At 41.6% G+C, this 27,666-nt stretch overlaps 1 long non-coding RNA gene across 2 annotated transcripts in view; it reads left to right on the top strand.

Annotated features, from left to right (window-relative positions):
• LOC147580402 (uncharacterized) overlaps nt 1-27,666 on the top strand; it is an 86,865-nt gene that overhangs the window by 36,829 nt on the left and 22,370 nt on the right. Inside the window, exons 3-5 of one of the 2 annotated variants that reach the window (XR_015252870.1) lie at nt 9,279-9,447; nt 11,035-11,163; nt 18,684-18,810. This is a non-coding gene — a long non-coding RNA (uncharacterized LOC147580402). Of the gene's footprint in view, nt 1-8,938; nt 9,448-11,034; nt 11,164-18,683; nt 18,811-27,666 lie in introns of those variants that run through there. The other variant, XR_015252869.1, reaches the window with a different exon arrangement.

Here is a 27,666-nt window from a genome sequence, read left to right as displayed (position 1 = left end):
GGCATGAACTCCTATCTCCCCTTTTCTGGCTTCTTAAATGTGATTTTATAGTCACACGTAGGGTTGCTATTTTAATCAAAATAATGCAGCCATTTTCCTTTATTGATTATCAAGTAAATATGTATAAATATGTAGTTAGGGGTGGGCAACCCTTTTAGAGGATATTGAAAACGCATAATGAATGGCTTTCCGGGGTAATCTCGTCGCCGCCTGCTTCCTTCAGTAATGCTATGGGCCAGGAGTATCTCTTCAGCTCTCCTGGCCCAAAGGTCTGTGGAGTCCGCGGCGGGAAAGAGGAACACGGGCCAGAACTGAAATTCTGGAAGCACGTTCCAGGTAGGCAAGGCCTACACCAGATGCCTTTGAAATTTCCACAGTCCGTGTCTCTGTTTCTGTAAGCTAGCATGAATCGCAATATATTCGGTGGTTCGTGTCTCATTCCCAAAGGGCAAAGTTTGATTTCAAAGTACAGAAATCCTGTATCCTTTCTTCCTTCCTTTCCTTTCTTGGCTTACGTCCGTTTATCTGCGATGGCTGGTATTAAACCCCGAGACCCCACAGAACGAAAGTTTCGTAAGTGTTTTAAATCTCAAAAATAAACATGTATTGCTTTGTGAATGTAATAAAATTTTAAACTTGGTTTAGAGCTCATGTATAAACAGGACATACATCTTCATAGGGGCTGAGTTTATTCTTAACACGATAAGTAGTCTCATATATGACCTTGATCAAAACATTTGAATCATTGTCAGCAATAGCCTGAAATCCATACTGAATCTAAGGATGGGGACACACACACACACACACACACACGCAATATCAAGAGAATCTTACGACATCCAGTAAAATTCAGTCAAATTGTTCTGTGACTTAAAAGCAAGTTAGAGTCAAATGTATCGTTCACTTCAGTACTAGAACTCAGAGCAAAACATCTGTGTAGGCAGTGGAGACAGTATTAGTATCAAGTTATCTACTATATGCTGCCCTGGATGTGTGTTCAACTCGTTACTGGATGTATGTGCTGATTCCCACCGCCACTCTCTCAAGCGAGAAATCAAAGAGTCTCTCTGTGGAGTGCCTCCTTTTGAATGAAAATCACCGCACCGCGCTCAGGACCCACAACATAGTAGGTAATCAACAAACATTGGTTGGAAGAACGAGCAACTGCGTCCATCCTTTCCTCCATCTTATGTTGGGATTTCTGCTCCTGTTTGCCCAGGGCCATCAAAACCGGGTACCTGCAAGAAACAGACACACATCAGAAGGGAAGAGCTGTAGCGTCTCAATCTGAGATTGAATCCCATCCATGCTTGTCTTCATTAACTTGCACATATGCTTCCGCGTTTACAGCGGACAGTTTGCAGATGATCTCGAGGCGGTTGCACTGTACAAGGACAAGGAAGCACCACTAGGCAGTCCCCACACTGGCTCCAGGCAAATTATTTGAACGTGTCTAAAATACCTAACCGTTCAAAAGGTGTAATTTTGAAAATAAACAACCCAAGAAGAATTGAGACCTTTATCTCTGTCCCCACATATGGTCTTTCTGTTCCTCGGTTGTACAAATATTCCAGGATGTAGTTCACAAAGTGAAACTGTCAGGTTACATTTTGTCAGTTTAATAGCTTTGTTTCAGTCTGTTTAAAAACGCCCTCCTAAATTCTGTCTCCCCTTTTCACTTGGCTAATTTAGGCGCAAAGATGATGGTTCATATTTCAGACCCACCTCTCTTCCCACCTGAACAAGAAGACAAGGCAGGGTCAGACCCATATTTTTGTCTGTTTTATAGTCAATACAATAACTGCTGCTGATAGATTAATTATATAGTAACTACGGCTGATTTTTCTTAGAAAGGAAATGATTAAATCGTGTATTTTTCAGTGGGGTCTGGTCACCACATGAGGACCTAACCTAACCTTTTTCAAGTACTTTATGTCTCTTCACCTGAAGGAAAACCATTAATTTGATGAACGGAGAAACTGTCCTCGGAAAATGCTACCGTTCACACGATCTAGTTAACATAAATACATTTTTAATATCTGTCGATACGTAACTGTTCCTCATCAGTCACAGGCCTGGTCATAAAATCATTTAGTCTATTTATTGCGAGAAATCGTTAAGAATTAGACTTATCTAAAGTCTGTAAATTTGCCAAGCTTACAACATTTGATCCCATTGAGAAAATATTTTTTGATGAAGCCTTTACGTGTAAAACAGAGGAGTAATTAGTCAAAATCATCGACTGAGGATTTATGGACATTCATGTGTCTAAATAGCTGTTTAACTTCTGAACATTGATGCACTGACAATTCAAAGACAACAGTACAATATGTAAAACGAAGAAGAAATTTAGAATCACCTGGCTGGTCTTCCTCAATCAAAATTCAGTTCTTTGGGTTTTCCCTTCCTTGGCAAACCCCCTGAGCAGGAGTAGTTGTAATCCTTCTTCCCATCTATGCCCAAACAAGGCATACAGGGAGCAAAGGTGGATTCCTTATCAGTCCTTTGTACATCTCATGGTATAATTTATCTCCTCACCTCCAACTCTGAGTTTCTGGAATCTGTATGACATTCCAATTGGTTCAGAGAGTTTGGGCCGAAATCCTGGACAAGCATGTTGACTCTGTCTTAGTGTCCCACAGAAAACACCAATGTTGGGTTGAGTCGCTAAGAAGATTTCAGTTCAACTCACTACATTTATTAGACTCTGGGACAAGGATTGTAAAATCAAAATGTCACCTTGATGATCTCTTGTCCCCAGATTGAATCATGTTTCAATGAATGTGCTCATTACTTTGGTTTGGTGAGGACCTAGGGCAATGGGAGTTCTCGTCACGGCTGAATGGAAAATCAATTGAGATGACCATCTTGGACAACAGTTGGACATTATCCGGTAACTTGGTAATGTGTGTATCTCCCAACATGGTAATTTGGCTTCTAGAGGTACACCCGAAGCAATTGTTCTAAAAGTGCCCAGCACTGTTCAAAATAGTCTAGAACTGAAATAACCCAGATGTCCATCAACAGTAGAATGAATATATGTGTGTGTGTGTGTGTGTGTGTGTGTGTGTGTGTGTGTGGCATATTCATACGATGGAAACTATAGGCTGGAGAAAGGGAATAGCTACATGTATGACCATCAATGATCACAAAAACCTAGGGTTGAACAAAAGAAGACCGTGAAAGAGACACACGTATGACTCCCATTCCCGTAAAAGCTTTAAAAAAGTAAATCCAAAAAAAAAAGAAAGAAAAAAAAAGTGGCGCCTGCGTGGCGCAGTCGGTTGAGCGTCCGACTTCAGCCAGGTCACGATCTCGCGGTCCGTGAGTTCGAGCCCCGCGTCGGGCTCTGGGCTGATGGCTCAGGGCCTGGAGCCTGTTTCCGATTCTGTGTCTCCCTCTCTCTCTGCCCCTCGCCCGTTCATGCTCTGTCTCTCTCTGTCCCAAAAATAAATAAACGTTGAAAAAAAAAAAAAAGTAAATCCAAATCTCATACTGATTAGAGATCCATATGAATGTGAAAAAAAGTAAAAAAAAAAAGAAAAGAAAAGGATGGAATTGTTAACACAAAATCCCAGAGAGCAGTATGATGAGTGGGTGGTAGGTTATAAGGGTTTGCGTGTTTTTTTAAAACACCAAGAATTTAAGGTGTACGTACATAATTTATTCATCTTTGGAATATGCATTTCGAAATTCAAAAAAAAAATAACAATAGATTTAAAAAGTAACAATAGATGAATAGAGAAGCAGTAGAGATGAGTCCAAAGACCCACCTCTGCTCCTTTATCTCGTTTTCACTTTTAAAAATCTGTCTGGGGGCGCCTGGGTGGCGCAGTCGGTTGAGCGTCCAACTTCAGCCAGGTCACGATCTGGCGGTCCGTGAGTTCGAGCCCCGCGTCGGGCTCTGGGCTGATGGCTCGGAGCCTGGAGCTTGTTTCCGATTCTGTGTCTCCCTCTCTCTCTGCCCCTCCCCCATTCATGCTCTGTCTCTCTCTGTCCCAAAAAAAGTAAACGTTGAAAAAAAATTTTTTTTTAAAAAATTAAAAAAAAAATAAAAATCTGTCTGACGTTGGGGCGCCTGGATGGCTCAGTTGGTTAAGTGTCCGACTCTTGATCTTGGCTCAGGTCATGATCTCATGGTTCGTGGGATTGAGCTCCGCATTGGGCTCCGTGCTAATGGGGTGAAATCTGCCTGCTTGAGATTCTCTCTCTCTCTCTGTCTCTCTGTCTGCCCATCCTTAGGTCCCACTCTCTCTTTCTCTCTCAAATAAACATTAAAAAAAAATACTTCTGACACAATCATGGAGTAGCCTTTGGTGTAGACAAAAATAGCGCCCCCCCCCTCCGCAAATGGTGCATTTTGCTTCACCAATGGAAGTGTGTTTCTTCAGTCTATCAGATTTAAATCAAATGTAGACAAAGATCATTTAACATACATGGGAATTAGGTGAGATCTCATGTGTTCCATCTAATACTTTTTATATACCTCTGATAGTTAACAGTATGTACGAGGATTATGATTTCAAATCAATTATTCAGACGCTGAAGTTAGCCAAATGCAGTCCATTAAAATGCCTGTTGTTTTATGTTCCTGTCTCCTTTTAAGACCATTTTCAAAGACTAAATCAGGCACTTAAGGCACTATCATTCCATTTTGCCCAGATGTGTTCATGATGTGACTTCACCACTGTGGCGTAGTTTTAGAAGATTTTGATAAATTCTCTTCTTACATTTCAAAGTAGTGGATACCATTTGAATAGTTTTTACCTTTGTCTTATTTTCCAAAAGCAAGTGGAAGAAGGGGGCAGATATTCCGTAATGCTTGCCAAACAACTCAACAAGAACAACGAAAGAAGGCACACAGAGCGAAATGTCATTTTATCCTCTCTCAACAACCCAGTAGGCTTCATATTATTATTAATCGTCCCCTTCTAATAGAGGAGAACAATGATGCCTAGTGAATAGAAGGACTTGCCCAGGGGCGCCTGGGTGACTCAGTTGGTTGAGCCTCAGACTCTTGATTTCTGCTCAGGTCATGATCCCAGGGTCCTGGGTTGCAGCCCCTGCATTGGCCTCCGTGCTGAATGTGGAGCCTGCTTAAGATTCTCTCTCTCCCTGTCCCTCTGCCCCTGTCCCCTGCTTGCGCTCTGTGTCTCTCTCTATAATAAAAGAAAAAGACTTGCCCCAAATAAGTGACGACACTCAGGTATGAACTACGGTGCTTTGTTCTCTCTACTACTCTGAAAAACCTCCCTCCCTCCCATGTGAATCAGCAAAGAGTTTATTACCGTAATTATGCACATGTCATGTATGTATATGGGCAAAAGACTATCTTCGCAATGTTCAGTGTAGTTCACGTACATCATTAAATTATTTTGCAAATTCCCATCATGAGTAGCATTTACTATTGGTAAATGATGTCCACATCTGGCATATAATATTGCCATCTTTTTAAGTGAGAGACATCAAAGAGTTTTTAATAGAAACTGTAAAATATTTCCTTCCAAAACATTTTTTTTTCCCCAGCTCGCTTTTCCTGAGTGAGCCTGACATTTCTAGGAGATGATTGTCATGTGTTTATTTCCATTTCTCAGCGCCCTTCCTGATCACACCAGGCTGGTAATTAGTAAGATAAAAATTGCTGTTGGATCATGCAACATTTCAACTGTCATCCTGCTGGATTGGGGGAAAAAGTTACACTGTGCGATGAGAACCCAGCGGTGCGATTGTATTGACTTTTATGTCATGTTTGTTTCAGTTTACCAGTCAAAACGAGTTTCACAGCTCCTCCTGGTCCAGAAGGTTCCGTTTGCTTTATGAAAATGAAGCTGTCTTGTTTTCTGGTTCATAAATCATTGTCAAGCAGAGCTAGATAACAGAAACAAGTTCAGATTCCAGAATGATTATCCTTAGAGATGATGTATTAAATATACAGAGTACAACTTGATTTTCATAAGCCATGTTGACTTGGCAGGACGAAGGCTTCAGGGGAAAATTATCTCATAAGAGGAGGTGTGAGAGCCTGCACGATCTAACCAGGTGGGGATGGTGGGGGGGGGGGGCGGCAGAAAGTTGAGTATATTCGCATAGAAACACGTGTGTTCTCCCATTTCCATTCCGTTATTTACCTGCTGCTGCTCCTTGAAGCATTAAGGTGCCTCTTTATTTTATGACCAATATAGGAATCCTCTTTAGAAAGGAAGAGGTTTCCTTTCTTCTTGTCCCTTCATTATCTGCCATTTCCCTTCCATCCTCTCTTTGAATATTCTGATATCTTGTGAAGTCCTCTATCTCTTTATATCATAAGCTCTTCGCCCCTGAAATTAGGTGTGGTTTGAGTTTCACCTCTGGGGTAGCACAGCCTTTCCGCAGGAGGCTTCCTGATGCCTCGCCAGAGCCAAATCAGGGGCCATGGGAGCAAAGTCTGAAGAAAAATCACAGTGGCGTCACAGAGAGTCACAGGGATGTCCTGAGATTACAACAGCCCCTCTGGCAACCGGCAGAATGGGTTTCACGCACATGCCTTGTCCCGAATGTGCTGAGACTGACTTTCCCTCTAAATGAAGAGGTCAGACGGCCAAGCAAAGCCAAGTGCATTCATCCCACTGCGAAAGAGAGATGTTTCTTCGGTGTGAAACGTGGTTCGCCTCCCACCTGACTGCTTAGTTCCTACTGGAGTTTCCAATCTCGTTTCAGACATCCCTCCTCAGAAAACCCTCCCGTCCTTCCCAGCCGCCTCTGCAGTCCTGTTTCTCTGGGTATTCACACTCTTCGCTGTCCCCCCTCTGTCCTTATTGCCGGGATAATCAAGAATTAATTGCGTGATTTGTTTCTGTAATACTGCTCTTACTTGGTAAGATGGAAATTCCAGGGGGCTAGCTGGTCATGTCTGATCACACAGTTGTGGTCAGGCACATGCCACAGAGTATTTTGGCATTAAGGATTTGGAAGCAGAGGGTCGCCTGGGTACTCAGTTCATTGATCTCCTGACTCTTGGTTTAGGCTCAGGTCGTGATCTCACTGTTTGAGAGTTCGAGCCTCGTGTCAGGCTCTGTGCTGACAGTGGGGAGCCTGCTTGGGATTCTCTCTCTCCCTCTCTCTCTGCCCCTCCCCTGCCTGTGCTATCTCTCTTTCTCTCTCTCTCTTTCTCTCTCTCTCTCAAAAATAAATAAACATTAAAAAAAATTAATTCTATTTCAGTTAGGTTTTTGTGCTCAGGCTGGAAGGCAGCCTTCTCCAAAGAGCAAACTAACAGAAAATGTACAGATATTGGCATCTATTTCTGTATTATGAAGACGAGCTTTCTCTGCTTTCCAGGCAAAGTCTTTGATTTTCCTAAGATAAGAGAATCAGCTGGGGAAGGAGAGTAGGTCTGCAACCAAACCCATAAATACCACAAGTCTCTAGTTTGGGATTCAGGAAGTTGTAATCTGATTTTACCTGGCTTATCTGACTGATTTATTATTTATTTACAACACTAGCATCTTCACTCATTTATTCAGCAGGAAGGCAAAGTGAGGAATTGGAAAGTTATTTGAAAACTTTGATAAATACAGTCGGTTCAGCGTCCGACTTTGGCTGGGGTCATGATTTTGTGGGTTCGAGCCCCATGTCCAGCTCTGGGCTGACAGCTCAGGGCCTGGAGCCTGCTTCAGATGCTGTGTCTCCCTCTGTTCTCAGCCCCTCCCTCACTCGTGCTCGCTCTCTCTCTCAAAAATAAACATTAAAACATTAAAAAAAAAACTTTGATAAATACATGTAACTTCATGGGATCTTCACCTCAGTGTGTATTTTCAGTAACACACTCAGAGACCTCTGTCATCTGGATAATTGTCCCAACTTGTCACTTCACTGTAATTGTAAAAACAAAACAAACACCCCCCCCCCCCCGCCCCCAATAGGACACAATGTTTTCTAAGCTAAGGGCAAAGTCTCTATGGAACTTTGGGTTTTCTCAGAATACATGAGATTTCTAGGCAGTTGGTTAACTCATACGGACTTTGCACCTTTTAGAAGCATATAGACGTTTGTAAATAGAGTCTTGTTTTTATATACAACTATTATAAGAACACTGGGGCTTTGCTCTTTAGGAAGAGAGAGTTTCTGTGGAACAATCAATAGAGAAACCCTGCATGGCTTATTTTCTATTATGTATACCTTACAGGTCATGGAGTCAAGTACTGTGGCAGGGTTTCTAAAAGGCTGGTGATTTTTAGGAAAGAACATCAATAACATATGTAGCCGAGCAAGCTAAAATAATTACAATCAAATTTCATGCTTCAGGGCATAAACTGATTTCCTGCAAGGGTCAGGAAGGAATTACGCTGCCTTCACCAATGTGTACTGCATTGGGTAAATGACTCCCCTATTTTTGTTTGGTGTGCCTTCCCCCCTGCCCCGAAACTAATATACTGATCAGTGCTCTTAAGAATGCAGCTCAGCTTACCATACGCCCATCCTTGGTTGCATCATACCTTTTTTGCTTTCTTTCTGGTACCTAAGAACCTTTTCTCTAGCACAGCGCACTGGACGGGGCACAGGTTGGGAAGCGTTGCCTAAAAAATGCAAACGCTCCTTCTTGGACACGTTTCTAAAAGTTGAAGGTCTAGAAGGGAGAATCTGGACGGAGAAGAAAGCAAAAATAGTGTGATTTGGGATTTTCAGCACACCGGTTTAAAATGCAGGGAGGACCACTTTGTCCCCTTTGAGACCCTCTCAACCCGTCCACTTCCGCTCCCAGCTTTTATTAATCTTCCCCCCCCCCCCCCCCGCTAACTTTTGCCACGGAGGGGCGGGGGGGGGGGCGGGAATCTCCATCGAAACATGAATCTGCTCTTTCTCAGACCTTCGGCATCACGAACAATAGATTCTCACCTTTCGCCACCATGTTGGAGGGGAGGAAGGGGAGGGGAGGGGAGGAGGGGTAGGGGAGGGGAGGAGGGGAGAGGAGCAAATGGTTATTCTCAGGCGCTTCTTCTACTACAAACTTGGAGCAGAGGCCTTTGAGCTAATTAATTACATTCTGTATATCTGAGCCAGCTAGCAGAGCTCCTCGCTGACACTCGGATACATCTGGGCCTGATAACAATTGCAAATACTCAGGGCACACTTTAGGGGAAAAAAAAAAAAAAAAAAGGCTTATGTTACAATGTGTAACAGCACGTTGTACAGTCCTCGGATCGGTCAGATAAATAAAACAGCTCGAGTCCAGGGCTTCGTGGGGGGAAACGTACTTGGTAACATTTCACCTAGAGCAGAAAAATGTCCCCACTGACCAGGGACCAGTTTGACCCGAAGACAATGTTCAGTTCCTCCGAGGGACAGTTTTGGAGATTTGGGTCCGACGTGGGAACGTAGAAGAGAATTTACAAGAAGCTCCTTCTGCGCACCCATCCGAGGAGCGGGTGTAGACATGCAGAGACTGCGCGTTCCTCGGCCGCGTTCGGGGTAAATACTGAAAAGATCATGTGAGTCCGTTTGGGAGCCGCCTTGGGGGGGGCAGGTTTAATGTGTTGGGCACAGGTAGGTGCCTTTCCCAAATCATCAGTCGTGCTTCGGGGGTGATGCTGGGAGCACGGAAGGAAACACCTCCCAAAGCCAGAGTTTTGCGTACGACAGAAACAATTGTCGGTGTGCACTTGGCAAAGAGCTGGCAGGCAGTCCCTTCTGCTAACACATGCTGTATGTCAGCAGTCAGCCTTCTTCCTCCTGTGGAGAGCTGAGAGGTCATAAAATAGAGGGGTGTCACTGACTTTAATCTGGCAAATTTCCCTGTTCCTCGAGTTTACGTCCTTTTTAAGTGCAGCTTTGACGCGTTAGTATTTAATATTCTTGCCCTTTCCCTTCAGTGTGTGGTTTTGTGGCACGAATCCAGGATGCCCAAGGTATTCATTTTCTCCATCTCATGCCCCTGCTTTTCCAGAACATTGCTATTTCAAAGTTGCATATAGTACGGGGCCCCCGGGGGGCTCAGTCAGTTACTCGTCTGACTTAGTTCAGGTCATGATCTCGAGGTTCATCAGTTCGAGCCCCGAGTTGGGCTCTGTGCTGACAGCTCGGAGCCTGGAACCTGCTTCCGATTCTGGGTCTCCCTCTCTCTCTGCCCCTCCCCTGCTTGTGTTCTGTCTGTCTCTCTCTCAAAAATAAATAAATGAATGAATTAATTAACAAAATAAAATTTGTATATATTAGCCACAACTTTATTACAGAGGACAAAAAAAAAAAATGTGATCTTCCATTTGTAGAGCACTTTGGACTTTACTCACTAATGCAGGTTTTTTTTTTTTTTTTTAATGCACAAAACAGGACAGAGAGGTAGTGAGCCCCCATTTTGACAGATGTAGCAACTGAGGCTCAGATATATGTAGGAAGGTGTTCCAGATTCTCCAGTTCTTAAGCAGAAACGGAGCTCAATTCCACAACCCATGAGGATCCATAACTAAATAAAGTGCTTTTAGCCATTATGCTACCACGTTTTGACCGTGTAGCGATTTCCATTCTGAAAGCAACTTTTTTTCCTACATCATCTCCTTTAATAAATAAATTCAAAGGACACCCGGGTGGCTCAGTCAGTTGAGAGTTGGACTTCAGCTCAGGTCGTGATCTCATGGTTTGTGAGTTCAAGCTCCACTTTGGAGCTCCGAACCTACCCTGCTTCAGATTCTGTGTCTCCCTCCCTCTCTGTGCCCCTCCCCTGCTTGTATTCTCTCTCTCTCTTTCTCTCTCTCTCATGAAAGAAAGAAAGAAAGAAAGAAAGAAGAAAGAGAGAAAAACTCTAATTAAAATAAATAAGCTTTAAAAACAAACAAATAACTAAATACATAAATCCGATATAATCCACCCATTTAAAAATTCTTCTCAATTCAGAGGCACAGGGATGTAACTGAATTTCTTAGCAGAGGTGGAGGAACTGATGGAATGTGAATTTTGGTATTCCTTTTAGACAGTCTCTTGCATATATGGATATCGCATATACCGAGGAGCATGCGTCACTTTAATGATGATATGCCCTGTCACCCCATTTGTTCTCTTAAGGAAGCAAATAAACACGGATTTTCTTGAGGAAAGTGAATGGGCCCAGAGACCACGTTTCATGCCTTACTGAACCCCCGACTCACTCGCTTCGAAGGCCATCTGTCCTTGAGACCATAAGACCACTTTTTGGTAAGTTGTGGGGAGGTTTGGTTTGTTTGTTTTTTGGGGGTGAGGGGGTGGGCGGGGGTATCCGTGTCTCTGGAAAGCCGGCCCCTGTGTTCTCAGGGGTTATAAAAATGGGACTCGTTTTTATTGGCAATCCACAGCCGTAGTGCTGAGACAAATACAAATTGGACGGTGTGGATCCTCAAAGGTGAGAACATACAGCTGTTGGGAATTGCGGGAGAATCTGACCAATAAAGGAAGTCACTATTTTTCCAGGCCTAAAGTGAGTTATAGGGCGAGACGGGTGTTGTATATTTATGTAAGGCAGCAACGGGGAGTTTAAACGGCCGTATATTGCCGAAAGAACATCATTCACATTCAGGCTGAGACAAAAGGTGGAAATGAAGTAACATCCTGGCCAGAGAAGGGCTCACGACAGAATAATAACGTTTCAGAGAGGGGGGCCACGGAGGAGGCCGTGGGTAGGCCTCAAAATGAGGAAATGATCAAAATGCCTTGTCAGGCCTTCAAAAAACAGTTACACACGCGCGCGCGCACACACACGCTCAGGATTAAGGCCTGGCCAAGCGTCCTTGGGAAGGAAGGTCATTTATCTTTCACAGAAACGCGTACACAATTACTTGCAACCTTCATCGGTATAGTCAGCAAGATAGGTTTGCCAAAAGAACCAGAAAAAATATATATCAATACACATATTACAGTTGGGACCCCATTTGGTGTGCATTATTATCATACACTCTAGCCTCACTGCATCAGCGTGCATACTAATTCAGGACAATATTTGAAGGACTAAAGTGGTTCCGGCTGCTCAAGACATTCAAGGGAAGGGGGTTGGGAGGTGGGGGGGGGGAACTGTCTTATCTCCTGTGTTTATTTATTGTGTCCTTTTGTTTAGAGGAAGTTGCATGGAGAAGAAAGGGATCATGAAATTATACTCCTGTGATGGCAAATGGTGAAAGGGAAACAGACATTCATTCCAGAAAAATAATCAAAAGAGGACCGGGGGGGGGGGGAGGGGAAAAAAAAAAGACTTTTAACGTTCAAAAAATATACATAGCCAGTCTGTGCGACTCTTTGAAAAGGCTGTGCTTCTGTTTGGTAGAAATGGTCTCCAACACCTCCCCCCCCCACGCTAATTAAGATGTCAACATTTTTAATGGCGATCACGGTGAATATTGCAGAAGATTTAGTCATTTTAGCAAAAAAAAAAAAACCCACAAAAAACAAAAAACAAACAAAAGAAAACAACCCACCAGGATATAAAATAAGGATCTTCAGTCACACAGCTTTTGGTTATTACTAGCTTAGAATGCTTATTAAAATATGGGATCCTGTGGAACGGGGATGAAAACAGTCTGTCTTATCCCTGAGGTTTATTTATTTTTGAAACGCATGTAACAGTTATGAAAAACTTACAATTAAAAAGGCTCCATTCAAAATGTGTCTGTGACCGGCCACGGACAAGATTTGAAAGTCTACCTTCTTGGGACAAAGCGCGATGAGACGTCACAATGATTGTGTGCCAGGGAGACGGAATTTAAAACCTAAAGCACACATACACAACCTCAAGCATCCTTAAAGTTTTAAGGGCATAGTGGAATCATGACATGGATAGATTTGCTTCCATTTTCTCTTTTCTTTTTCTTTTTTCTCTACCGTTTAATAACTGCATGCTAAACTGCCATTAAAACAAAACAAAACAAAACAAAAACCAGTGGATCGGAATGATTTAATTTTCTTCTTGGACCCTTTCGAAACCATATTATTTCTCGCTGTTTCAGTCATGCCTGACGAGTTTGCACATCCAACCCCAATATTATCGGGACATGGTATTTAGCAACCTTTTCAATAGCCAAAGGCAAGGGAGACTAAGAATGGACTCTCAGGCTTCCTCCTCTCCCTATAAAACCAGCAATTTGCAGATGGGAACCGCTCAAAATGCATTTGCAGGTGAACTTCCCAGGCACAGAGCTGAAGCCACAGATTTCTAAGAATGACAACTTCAGCACATCCGTGAAATGATCCTACTCGCCAATTTCCTATTTTTCCACAGGGGACATCTCAAGGGCTGGGGTCATGCAAATTCATTCCTGGCTTCTGAAGCATCAGGTAATGGCCAATGCCAGAGGCGGCATTCCAAAACCATTAGCCCAACTGGTCTGATCCTATATGGGAAAACCCGATACTTGGGCCCCGCACCCCATCTCCTGGCCTGCCTGCCTAGTACTAAAAATGCATCAGTGGAGAAAATGCTGAAATAGGTCACTCGCTGAAGCATATCCTAGAAGTGTTTTATGAAAAACAAATGCCATTTCCACAGAGTTTGAGTTCCATTGAGGAAAATAATACCTTAAATACAGATTGTTCAGTCTCCACTCCTGTGTTTGCTATATATATAATCCACACACACACACACACACACACACACACACACACACGTGTATATGTATAGAAAATCTATCTGTGAGGAATTCCTTGAACCAAGAATCGTTGGTCACACCTGCAGCATTTCATTCTAAGAAGCAATACTGGCAGAGGAAGAAAATTCTTCCTTTCTTTGGTTTTTCCCTTACATGTTTGAGTAAGGAATCATTAGAACAGTTGCTGGCATCCGGCATCCGTGTGTTGTGGTGTGTTGAAAAAAAAAAAACCCTCCCTTTAAACGCAGATTTTAACCTTTCCACCTTGGCCTCTTAACGTTTTCTTTCCTTTTACTCAAAGCATTTAGGTAAATTAGGATGAGGTCCTTCCATAAAAATGCAAGGGGATCAGTTAAACTTTCATCTCTAATTTATTCATGAAGAAGTGAGGTCTTGCCTGGGCTCGCTGTGCATCATCCTGTCAGAACGACTTTCTCTCTCGTTGAGAAGGGAGATGGAAGGACAGGAAATCAGAGCTTGGGTTTTGCTAGTAATTGCCGCCAGGATAAAAATGCAGGCGTCTTCTTGCTTGGGGATGCGAATGGGGGCAAAAGTTTCAAAACACCAGAACTGGGACCGGAGGAGCATCTGTATGTATGGGAGCGTACAAATAAAAGCACGAATTATAAACATAAATATGTAGCTATTACGAATGCATCAAATGTAAACACGTGGCTTCTAGAATCCACCTGTAAGACGCCTAGCGATTCCACGCCTCTAAACCTATTCATCATCGTGGCGTAGGCACACCATCGTGTCAACGTACGAGTGGACGCAAAGCATTTACAACAATGGAAAACACGCCCGAATTAAATTTCCCACACCGTACCGTTTCCAGCTCTGTTTTGTAGTTACAACTTCCCGCGAGCTTGCTAGTGTAGACTGTCCGCTTTAATGATTCTTGCTCTCATGCATAAAGATGAAGCTCTCTGTTGCCCTGCGTGTGCAGGCAAACACGTGTGTGAGTCGCCCCCACCTTCTTGAACAGGGGCAAGTTCAAAAGATTTACTCCTCTTTTAAGAAGACCCTCGTTTTCTCTTTCAAATTTAACTGCGGTGTAATACGTGTAACGTTCTCTCTTAAAAGTTCCTCATCTTTCTTTTTTCCTTTTTAAATCATTTCCTGTGTTGTTTTTTTTTTTTTTTTTTCCTTTTCCTTCTCCACTTCTGAATATATTTCACATTTGTAGGCTTGTGGGGAAGGAGCTCAGAGTCTTATAATGTGAAAGACCTTATTCTGGTTGATGAATAGGTTCCTCGGTTTTGCCATTCCCACCCTGGTATTCAAAAATTATCATCTTTTATACATGTGCGAAAGGGAGGGGGGTGGGATCTGGCATTAGTTCTTTTAGTCGTCAGGAAATTACAAAATGTACACTTGCAAAGTAAGCAATTTTTGCAGTCGGCCTGCACATCCATCTTTTTAATGAGCCTTGTTTATAACCTGACGCCATGTTTCTAGTCACCTACCCTGTTTACGTCTTTGGCCCCTTTAATTAAGAGAAGAACCAGTTAAAAGAAAGTAAGAAGAAATATTAATATGATCTGATTAATTCAGCTAGCAGGAGGTTATGGGGTACCAAGGTTATTATAACCTATAAAGGCAATGTGAATAAAGCTGTATTCATTTGTAATTTTATTAGGCGGAGCAAATTAGTGAGTCTGCATAGCAGTGACAAAAGACCCGTTCCTATTTTTCCTTACCCCCTACTGCAAGGGCCAGGTGCCCAAAGTTAGGCTCCATATTAGGCAAATGAGATCTGATACATCTCAGCTGCACATCTAATGAGAACCTCCAGAGCTGGTGCTGTGCTAATTTGGAAAGATTAGCTGGGATGTTTGTGTATGGCTGGTTAAAGTCCAATGAAATAAAAGGAAAGCACAGAGAAAAGGAAGCAAAACCAGCAAAGGGTTAAAGACCTGAAGACAACCGGGGGGGGGAAGGCCAGAGAGAATTGATCATGGGCAAACTATTAGAAACAAACTATCAGGGGCAGTTTGCGGGGTGAAGAGAAAATTCTGTTTTAAGAGAAACAACCACGGAACCGGTCTCTTTCTAATAATAAAACGCAGTAAGGTCCACCCGCCGTGGGCTCCCCCTCGCCTTGAACCTTCCCACCCCAGCCCCTCTGACATCAGGAGCCCAGCTTTTGTCCACTTTGGTGGAGTCAAAGAAAACTGCAGGGTTTATTTCCGGGAAGGATGTGGCAAGCCCTGATCGGTTATGGAGTGTTCAAAGGAGAGTAAGACCTTGGATTGCGAGTAACTTGTTCTGCAAGGGTTCCACAAGAGGATCAGACATTTGTGATAAATTTTAACTTGATAAACGAGCGTTGGCTTGCGATGGCAGTGGGGTACCTGACACCAAACATCACATGATCACAACTGAACCAACAGTTCTTGAAATTCGCTTTGATATACAAGTGCTTTGGATTGCAAGCATGTTTCTGGAAAGAATTGCACTCTTAAACCAAGGTTTGATTGTAAAAGTAAGTAGGCATGGTGGGAGTCTTTAATACAAAGATCTCAGTATCCTTCCAGAGAGACATTCTCTTGGGCTGGTCTGTGGCTTTTGAAAAGAGGCTTCATTCTTCCAAAATCCTGATTTGTTTGGGCCTCTGATGTATGAATTACAGTTTCTCTCATCTTGCTTTTATCTCATCAGTTTTTCTGAACTCGAATTTCAGAGGCACTGCCAATCTGCTATTTGTTCTGGCCTGACTTGGCATCTCCCGGTGATGGCTCCAACCCTTACCTGGCCTATGCCTGACTCGCTGTTACGACCTCAACCCTGAGAACCTGGAGTGTTCCCTTCCACCACAGTCCAGAAAAAGGTTTTGATTCAGTTAGGGGTAAACTCTGTTATATCCTGAAAATTAAAATTGATTGTGATAGTTCTTGGTCTGATGCATACCCTAGACATAGACTCCTAAAGGGCTCATCTGAGCTCTTAACCAACTCTGAGTCAGAAAATTCACCTTTTACATGTATATAGTTGTACTTTACTGGAATATCTCTGGAATACTATCTAAGCTAGTTACATGTTTGCCTCTGAGAAGGTAACTAGGTGCATAGCGGACAAGGTGGGTTAAGAGAATTTGTTCGTCATTTCGTACCTCCTAAATTGTGAACATGAATATGTCCCCTGTTTAAATCGAGATCTTTTCATGATTTTTTTCAAAGTACAATCTTTCACCAAAAAAAAAAAAAAAATGCCTTTTATAAGAAACAAAACAAGCAAGCAAAGGGAAAAAAATAAGAGAGAGACAAATCAAGAATCAGACTCCTAATAATGGAGAACAAACTGATGGTTACCCAAGGGGAGGTGGTAGGGGGAATGGGTGAAACGGGCTCAGGTTCAGGAGGACACTAGTCACGATGAGCGCTGGGCGATGCCTGCAATTATTGAATCACTCTGTTATACAGCTGAAACGAACATAACCCTGTATGTTAACTAATTTGAATCAAGATAAAAACTTCAAAAGAGAAAAGTAGCCTTTTCCCAGTAGTACGGCATCCTATCGAGTGTACTCTTAGGAGAAGAAAAAATCGTAAGTTGGATAATAACAACAACAGAGTCCAGATAGATCGTTTCAGAAACCCAACGGAGAAACGAAGGACGTTCATCTTGAACAGGCATTTCCATGGCCGAAATTATTTGAATGCTTTACACTATGTTCAAAACAAGTATAAAGTAAGTGAAAAAAATAAAATAATAAGAAGGAAACCCTCCCTGGTTGAGGAGAGAAACGACTTCTCAAGAAAATAAATCTTTTATTGGAAATAAATGAAAAGACAGAGCATTATATTGGACATAATATATGTTATGTTCTCTCACCTCCAAGTACAACATAAAGTAGGAGTCCTGAAAATGTGAAAAAAAAAAAAATCATGCAGTGATCTCTCTTCATGCAAAATGCATCTCTAAAGTTTTAAAAATACGTATAACGGTTCATGTATACGAATGTGGGAGCAAATCCCACAGTGAACACATTTAAATACCTTCCAAACTCTTTGGGATTTTTCCTCCTGGGCGATACTCTCTTTTTTTTAAATGGCTTTGGCCTGAAAAAAAAAATTGCTTTGGCCTGTAAAGCCACTTTTTTGATAGAAAGTGTACGCGAAATTGTTACTATTTACATAACATTTCAATGGCCCCCTGGTTCTCCCCATCATCACTTTGCTTCCACTGGTCAGGTGAGAAATGGTTAAAAACATCTCCGGAACAGCAGAGCTGATGCATCGCTTAGAAGAAGCTAATACTATCATAGTAGGGACTCAGGGAATATCTATTGAGTCAAATAAGTCAAATAAGTGTTCAAATGCATATCACACACAGCTTGGTAAGGTGACCTGTGGTTTTCAATCAGAATCCATCTTTCTTTCATCACTGATGCCGCTGCACTCGCAACGTTTGGTTTATTCTGAGCGACAGGGGTTTAGCGCAGGTCCTCCGGTCAAAATCCCAGTTCTCTCACTACATGCTGTGTGTCTTTGGGCAACTGGCTTAATCTCTCTTTGGCTTCGTCTCCTCGTCTGTACGATGAAGGAAATAATGGTAGCCCTCAGCTCTTGGAGTTACTTCGAGGATTAAATGACTTAGTGCCTGTAAATCACCTCGAAAAGTATTTGACATATGGCAGTCCTTGATAAACGTCAGCTAGAGTTACCATTTTACCTTTTATTTTGGGTACAGCTTTTATAGCAGTCTCTCCCCAACTTGTGAAGCCCGTTGGAGACAGGGGCTGGCTTCTTCAGCTCCCTGGTACCTCTGTGCCTAGCACAAAAGCCCTACCTCAAAAGAGGGACTCGAGACGTGCTGACATTTTCTACACTGCATGGGGGTAACAGTCATTGAAACGATCCTGCTTAGAACCCGTCTTTCCCTCTCCACTTAGTTCTTGGGTTTTCCCTCTTAATCTTCTGTTTTCAACAGCCGCAACGGAGCAGCCAATAACTACCGGACAAGACCACTTGGAAGCTTGAGTGTGAAGTGCCATGTATTACAATACTGATAAAATGTTGACTTTACGTTAGTATCTGTGGGCTGCAACAGGTTCCATGAACGTTGGTATCCTTACTCTCTCTCTCTCTCTTTCTCAAGAAAAAGATGCCGTTGTTGGTGTGCGAATCCTGGAAGGAGCCAAGATTTGGGAAAATTGTCTCTGCCACCTTCTAAACTACTCTTCATATCAAGTAACGCCCAACTCATGGGATTGGGACACGTTTTGGTGAGATAAAATATGTAAAATACCCAGTACTCCGTAAATGATCACTATTGTTACAATCCTCGTTTGCAGAAAAATTCACCCCAGAGGGTTCCCATAGGCATAAAAGACTTCAAGCAAATGTCATTTGGTAATAGTTGCACTCGTCGTTGGTAATAGTGCTTTGATTGGAAGGGTTCTGAGTCGGAGCCCACACTCGGCGGAATGGGTCTGTCATCTGGAAGCAAGTGTGCCTCGTGCCCTGTCCAGGAAGGGTCAGCACTGTCCTATGCTTTATCCACATAGACGGCAAGGATCTTTCCAAAGATTCCAAGCCCCCTGGATTCTCTCGGAGATCTGATGAAGCCTCTGAACCTGTCTTAGAAGAAATGATTTTAAGTCAATAATGTAAAATGCACTTTAAAAGGCAGCCATTAAAGGGGTGCCTGGGTGGCTCAGTTGGTGAAGCATCTGACTTCGGCTCGGGTCACGATCTCACAGTTCGTGAGTTCGAGCCCCACATCGGGCTCTGTGCTGACAGCTCAGAGCCTGGAGCCTGCTTCGGATTCTGTGTGTGTGTCTCTCTCTCTGCCCCTCCCCCTCTCTCTTTCTCTCTCTCTCTCTCTCTCAAAAAGAAATAAAACATAATAAAAAATTAAAAAAAATAAAATACAATCATTAAAATGCTGATAAGACCAACTCATAGTATCATAATATCATATGTGCTTCTTTATTAACGTAGTAAATAACAAGATCCAGCGACAGGTCTCATACCTATCATCCTGTTAAAGATGTATTGAACAAACATGACACTGTGATGGATCTGTGGCATATTTAATGTAATACAATTGTATCCATCCCTTGGTGCAAAATCATACGTATTCTTAATACTGTTACCATATTTTATCCACATTCATAATGAAAGGGAATGCTGCATTTCAGTTAGAAATTGGTGAAAATAAAGATGCATCCATCCAATTTTGTCCATCCATTTTCATGGACCCCTTGCCCTGGAGCCCTAGACGATGAATCACTGTGCTAGAATCCCAACTTAAAACCCTGGCCTGAGACCTAGAAACTTCTTTTCACGTAATCAGCTTGGTATATGCCATGTTTCTCCAAGACCACCTCCCTGGTCGCCCTCCAGCACATACTCTTCCGTCAAACGACGTTTGTAAGGGCCTTCAGAGATCAAGTCTCAGAAATTTTTGTGGACACGTTGAATTGTTCCTCCCACCTACACAGGCTGATACCATAATTATTATGGTTCTGTTTCTAGTGAGTTGGAGTATCCTGGTATAAATGTTATGATTTCTGAAAGTCAAGATTGAAGATAGATGCAAGAGAATTCAAACTAAGCTATGACAATATTTTAAGAAATGAAATGCTTTGAGAACAGTCATAAAACAGGAAGTGCCTGAAGACTTGGGAAACTTCAGACTCAGTTGTGCAGAGGGAAACGAGCAAAATAGACTTTGGACAAGCATGTAGACTGCGGGATAGTAATTCAACCTCAGCTTTACAGCTTTTTGACATGGACCCATATTCCTAGATAAAGGTTATAATTCATTCTCCTGGATATGAAACAATTCTTCACATGTTGGATTAAAAGCCCAGAGGGTATATATAGAGCTGGGTATATTGGGACAGAGTGATGTGTATCTCTAAAAAGGGAAACACAATTTAGATTAGGAACCTATTGTAAAGACAGGATACAGGTTTAATTTTTTTTATGTTTATTCATTTTTGAAAGAAAGAGACAGAGCACAAACAGGGGTGGGCAGAGAGAGAGGGGGGGGACACAGAATCCGAAGCAGGCTCCAGGCTCTGAGCCATCAGCACAGAGCCTGATGCGGGGCTTGAACTCACGAACTGTGAGATCATGACCTGAGCCGAAGTCGGACACTCAACCGACTGAGCCACCCAGGCACCCTGACAGGATACAGGTTTAAATTGGTGATTTATGTATTTACAAATGTTGTGCATGTTATTGACTCCCCATGAAAGTAACAAGTCCAAAGGGATAGTTAAAGTAAAACCTTACTCATCGCTCATATCTGAATGGTGACTGAGAGGGAGAACGCAAGATGAAGTCTCCCAAATCTGACCTTTCAAAGGCAGACACGGTGTGGCTCTTCATTGCTTGTTTACATTTGCGATAGTAAAAAGATTAATTGATTGTTCAATAAATTATCACTTTGCAGATGGGGTTAGTCTCTTAAACAAACCACCAATCACCTTGTTAACACATAGATATAAATAAATCGCTTTCAATAGAATGAAAATTATCCCCTATGTAGGTGTGGCAATTAGATTATTGATTTCAGGTAAATGTCTAATTAATTATGCAATAGGCTTCATTTCTTCTGTTAATTAAACTCCTGCTCTTTTAAGTCAATAAACTGTAGCCTCAGGAGAAATGAGAAGTTTCCCATTTGAAGAGTCCAGGCACTAACCCCCAAGTGGGGAAGAATATGGAACCCTTCCTTTTCCTTCAACACAAAGACCCATATGGGGACGAACTTTTAAGAGTAAATTGTATTTCCAGTTCATTCATTGTCTATTTCTAGAATCCAGATTAGATAGAAATCCGAAAAGAAATACTGAACTTGAAGGGAAGCCACTACCCTGTCTTTTGTCAGATTCTACCTAACAGAAATTAAACTCTCTCTGTCTGATTTGGTTTTACAGAGACCAGCTCTAACCTACCTTTACACAGTCTCCACCCAAGGTTCAACTCCTTCCGAAATCATGTTATCCTCATTTCAGTGTTGATCATTCACATGATCTAGCCGGGAGAAAAGACTATTTTTAGGATTGTCCTGGGATCAGAGCCTAAATGCAACTCATGTCCTCACCAACATGCCTTGTCCTATTCTTTACTTTGGACCAAAGAGTGATCCATAAATGACTTGTTTTTTCTGTTCTACTTGGGAGTTGACTAGTTGTTTTCTCTTCTCTTTTTGGGTATGTGAGGGGTGGGCTGAGGGGTGGAAGGTGGGGGCTGTAGCTGCTTTGCCTCACACCTGGAATCTGAACTTGGCTATCCCTCTCACTCTGATTTCATAACTTGATAAGGCTTCTGACCCTTTGATTGACTCCAGGTTTTGCTTTTCCTACCCTGACCTCAGTGCCAAAGTCTCACACATGTCGTCTCTTGTAAATCTAATGTTTTGCACATAGTAGAGGCACAATATTAATCCAGTAAATGAATGGAAGGGTGGGGGCCACATTGTGTATTTGTGAAAAACCCTGGGTAAATTCAGTTCTGGAGAGTCTCTAGCTTCCAGACAGCAATGAACTGATTCTTCTTTTATGCATTGACCTAAGTATAGTCCACAAAATTAAAAATTACAGTGATAGTCATGAATATTTATTGAGTGCTTACTATGTTTCAGACATCATTCTAAGATAAATGGCATCCATTATGTCATTTAATCCTCAAAGAACACTTTCAATACCCACTTTATTATCTTCATTTTACAGAAAGAGAACATGAGGCATAGAACCCAATGTCACAGAGTAAGTGTTGGAATGAGGTTTTAAACTCAGGAAATATGACTACAGATTCTGTGCTTTTAACACCTACCCCGTTCAACTTATCAGTGATCACTCATAGGCAAAATGAGTGACCAGAACCAAAGGATCAATAGTGTATCAAACCGGTCCTCTTGGGCGCCTGGGTGGCTCAGTCAGTTAAGTGGCCAACTCTTGATCTTGGCTTCGGTCATGACCTCACAGTTCTTGAGTTTGAGCTCCACGTTGTGCTCTGCACTGACAGCATCCAGTGCTGTGCCCTCTCTCACACTCTCTCCCTCTCTCAAAATAAATAAATAAACTTAAATTAAAAAGAAAAAAACAACTGGTCCACTTGACCTGAAAACTTTTTGGCAAGAATGATAGCTCATATTTAGTAAGACCTTAATTCATTTTATTCATCCCGCAGCGAACATGCAGACCGCCATATTCTCAATGAAATCTCCATCAAGAAGGGGTTGACATTGTATGATGCCGGCCAGGTGCTGAACAGAGGAACACTTCCCACTAATGGTTTTAGCACTAGAAACGTGGATAACACATAAATAGAAATCATTTTCTCCTGACCAAAATACATGCCCAGAGCGTAGAAGTAGCCACAGAGGAACTACACACTATGTTTTCATGTGAATGTTGCCCGATGAGTTTACAGTAAGCCTGGACGTGGTCCTACTGACCACAGAATGACTTTCGCTACTTCTTGAGAACCTGGATATTTCCTTGTATGGCAAGAGCTATAATTAGCTGAGGACTCCTAAACTGTACTTGTTAAAAATAATCCCCATTCAAGAAACCTGGTAAAAGTTGTGCTGGTGTTTGCATGAAGCCTGTTATACATAATTTTCTGAAGCTGTTTTCAATCATGCAAATGATTTTTTCCTTTGCAATATGCTAATGCAATCTGATTTATTTCAGTTGTAAAAGTTAATTACAATGTGTTTGTGAGTCCCTAAAGATGATGTATTAAATGTTTATAACCGGGATTATTAAAATGTCCTGTCTCGATTACAGAGCTTCTCTTTCAAACACTAGAACTAATTGTAGCCTTAAATCACAACAACCTCACTGTTAAAATTAACACAAGGGCAACATTGCATAATTTTAATTAATTTTAATTTGGCCAAAGCAAATTAATTTTTGTTTTCTAGAAGGACAGCTACACTCTTTTGTAGCCTGCTGCCACTGAGTATGGAGTTCAGAAACTTCTTTTCTTCTGAGCATCTTCATTCTCTTTGTTTATATTTTGGTTCCGATTTGCATATCTGGTTCTCTCTGGAGATAGAGGGTGGGAGGGAAAGGAAACCACAGTGGAATGTATACACTTCTGTGGTCAGGGAGACACATTTTTGTCTGTGAGTTTCATAATCTTCGTGGTCCAAGTCTTTACCAATAATAACATTCAGAACTCAGACTTCTATACTTAGCACCCATTAAAAAGCTGCCAACACCTCTTTCAAAGTTGGCAAAACAATTTCCTAGCAAGTACCTGCTTAGAAGACATCAGGTCCAGATTCTTTCCTCCTTTTCCTTGTGCTTAACATGTGAATACCCAAACTGATTATTTCATATGCATAACTAATACTTCCGTTGTTTTATCCACTGTTTTATCAGGGTGTGCTAGACTTAAACAACAGTAACGAACAGGATAAAATTCTATTTATTCCTAAAACTGACTGATCCTTCCCTGGAAAGCTTCACCTCCAGTCTCCATTTCTCTGAATATCATGGTCAGTCTCTGTATTCAGAGGAAAGCTGTTTTAAAATTAGCCACAGCCGTGATAAAAAAAAAAAAAAAAAAGAAAAGAAAAAAAAGAAAAAGTCTTGAAAATATATCTTAGGAAGTCAACATAGCCCCCTGAAATCTAATGTTTTTATTTTTATTTTCTTTATTTTTGAAGGAGAGAGAGAGAGTATGAGCGGGGGGAGGAACAGGGAGAGAGAGAGGGAGACACAGAATTCAAAGCAGGCTCCAGGCTCTAAGCTGTCAGCACAGAGCCCGATGTGGGGCTCGAACTCACGAACTGTGAGATCGTGACCTGAGCTGAAGTCGATCGCTTAACTGACTAAGCCACCCAGGGGCCCCCCTGAGATCTAAAACAAAAACAAAAACAAAAACACACAAAAAAAACAAAAAAATCTGTGACAAGTACTGTGTTAGATTACAGTGCTTTATCTAGCTGACCATAAGTTCTAAATGTAAAGAACTGGATAAATCATATATTTCAACTCACATGTAGATATTTTGGGATGACGTGCGTTCCTGCTTTTGCCAATCATCTAAAGTTTAACCTGCTTGTCCACATTTATAAGCATTCCTTATGCACTTGATAAACTAAATCTTAGAAGCAATCTCAGTTTATGGCCAGACACCATAATCATAGCCAAAATGATGCGTGAGTTTAAAAAGTAAAGTCTAAGCATATCAAATAATTCTTTGTGCAAGCCAACACGTTGTCTTTAAGAGTAAAAGAGGACACTGCTGATTAATTGCATGAGAAAAGATTTGCTTAAGACTGGAATCTCCTGGGAAAAATGGAAGATTCGCTCACCTTCCACACTGGGAAATGACTTTGATGACTTTCTAGTTGTATATTTCCCACACTCCTTCTGTCTGTTCCTTTGTTACAAAGATGGGTCTCTGGCAACCACATCTTAATAGCATGATTCCATTCTGATTAGAGTTGACTGGATGGATATGGATATTTGATTGCATGAGATCTACGGAACTTTGCCTTAAGTGTAGTCAGGCATGAGATATTTGGGTTAAACTCTGGATGCGGCTAAATCAGTATTAAACAAAACCGAGGGATGTGGGCAATTCCTTTTCGGTCCATGTTGTGAATGTATTTACTAGATAATAAAAATGTACATTTGGGCCACAGATCAGGTCAAAGCATATATATGACAAGTTTCATTTTTTTGACTAAGGAAAATTACCGCTGGGGAAACAGGTAAATGCTGTGTATAGAATTATGAAAGGAAATTTAAAGTTCCTGTCTGGTTAAAAAAAAAAAAAAAAAGAGTGACACGACCCAAGTTACCATACTGGCAACCTACACATAATCAGTACGAAAGGTTTTTGGGTCAAATTCAATGACTTTTAAAACAAATCTAACAGAAAACATGTCTTGGATTGAAGAATGCATTTTTTAAAAAAATTGTGAATTTGTCAATTAGTAAATTCCATTTTGATCTTGAGTTGAATGTGCACTGATAACAGAGTAAAAGCATATTATTTCTTATAAGTGAATGTTTGCAGAGAACATTAGGGCCTTTTTGAAATTCTTTCTGCTCCTAAAATTATATTGGTCAGAGGGAGAAGGGGAAAATTATGTATTGGTGATCTGACTAGCTGTATTTATATATGAATGTTTCTTAGGCTTATGTACTCTGTGAGGTCAGGGAAATTATTTTATTCACCTTTGTATCTCCAAGTTCTTAACATAATTCTAACTACATATTCAGTATTAAATGTACTGGTATAAACAGAAACGACCAAGGAGATTTGGTATAAGCTAAAAATAAAATTAGACCAGAACCTCAATATTCACATTCCCACCCTTAAGGCAATCAAATAAATACAAATAAAATAAATTTTAGAGCCTTAACCCACTCCCTAGAAACTCTTGGCTTATAATTGGGGAGGTTTCTCTGGTACTCTGAAATGCAAAGAAATTCCATCAATGAGAATTAGTATGAATGAGAGTAACAGAAGACACTCAGGCTCATGATAAAGCCTCGGGAAACAACCTCATCGCCTCCTTTTTTTAATATCTAGATTTTATCATTCGTTCTGGGAATTATGCTGTGGACAGGAAGCATAAGTAAAAAGGTACGTTTATAACCTATCAATTTTGGTTTTTTGTTTTTTTTTTTTTTTTTTTTTACTGTATTTTACGGTGCAGGTTTTTTTTTTTGTTTGTTTGTTTGTTTTAATTTCCTCCTAAACCTACACTTCACAACGTGCATACGATACACGAAGAGGGCATCCATTGTCAAGTGCTGAAAGGATTTGTTCACTAACTTTACAGATCGCACTCCCTGGCATCTGTGTGCCAAATGGTTAATGGTTGCCACTTAGTAAGAAGCCTCAGCCTGTTATTGACGGAGTCTCTTTCGCTCTCTCTAGTGAAGGGACACTGGTAAGAAGAATGAACATACTTCTTAATGCAGACACCCATGGGCTAGAGAAATAAATCTCACTTTGGCTACATATGCCAATGATGAGACTGCATTCTTCAAACGCTGTCAGGTTATCGACTTTCATCCCAGGGTTTGTGGAAGACTACAGATTTAGACATGGGGGCTCGTACAGTGACAGAGGAAGGGATCCCGAGACCACAGGCTTCGTCTTATCCCGGAAAAAACTGCTCTATGAGAAGATGTCTCCTTAGAAAGAAATACATTTTGTTAGATGAGGCAGATAGTTTTCCTGATGGGGTCTGATAATGGCTGTCAAAAATTTATGATCGAGTCTTGAATCTGAAGTGTTAATGTGCTGATTAACTGTATACTGCCCAGACGACAGCCACTGGCCAAGACGGCCAGAAATCACGTCTGGTCACATCCTCCACTGGCGTTCTTTTGAGATACGAATAGAAATGGCCACTTCTCATTTAGCCCTCTGAGTGTCCTATAGGCAAATTAAAAACAAATTTTAGGGGCGCCTGGGTGGCGCAGTCGGTTGGGCGTCCGACTTCAGCCAGGTCACGATCTCGCGGTCCGTGGGTTCGAGCCCCGCGTCGGGCTCTGGGCTGATGGCTCGGAGCCTGGAGCCTGTTTCCGATTCTGTGTCTCCCTCTCTCTCTGCCCCTCCCCCGTTCATGCTCTGTCTCTCTCTGTTCCAAAAATAAATAAACGTTGAAAAAAAAAAATTTAAAAAAAAAAAAAAAATTTTATTGGGGCACCTGGCTGGCTCAGTTGGGAGAGCATACAGTTCTTGATCTTGGGGTCGTGAGTTTGAACCTTAAGTTGGGTGCAGAGATGACTTAAACAGATAAAAACCTTGAAAAGATAAATAAGTTTTATTAAAAAGCCAGTTGTTTTCTCTACACCAACAATGAATAATTGGAATATGAAATATGAAATTCAACACTATTTACATTAACACCAAAAAGTCAAATGCTTAGGTCCAAATGTAATAAAATATTTACAAGACCTATATGAGGAAAACTGTGAACCTCAGATGAAATAATGGAGAGGTATTTCATGTTCATGAATGCTAGAAGACTCAATACAGTTAAGATGTCAGTTCTTCCCAGCATAATCTGTAGATTCAGTGCAGTCCAAAGAAAACTCCCAGAAACTGTTTTGTAAATACCAACAAAGCGATTCTAAAGTTTC

This window comes from Puma concolor, chromosome B3 (assembly GCF_028749965.1).
Source record: "Puma concolor isolate L17-30 chromosome B3, mPumCon1.1.hap2, whole genome shotgun sequence".
In the NCBI taxonomy this organism is placed as follows: Eukaryota; Metazoa; Chordata; class Mammalia; order Carnivora; family Felidae; genus Puma; species Puma concolor.
Note: the sequence above shows the minus strand (reverse complement) of the source record. Positions and strands in the feature narration are given on the sequence as shown.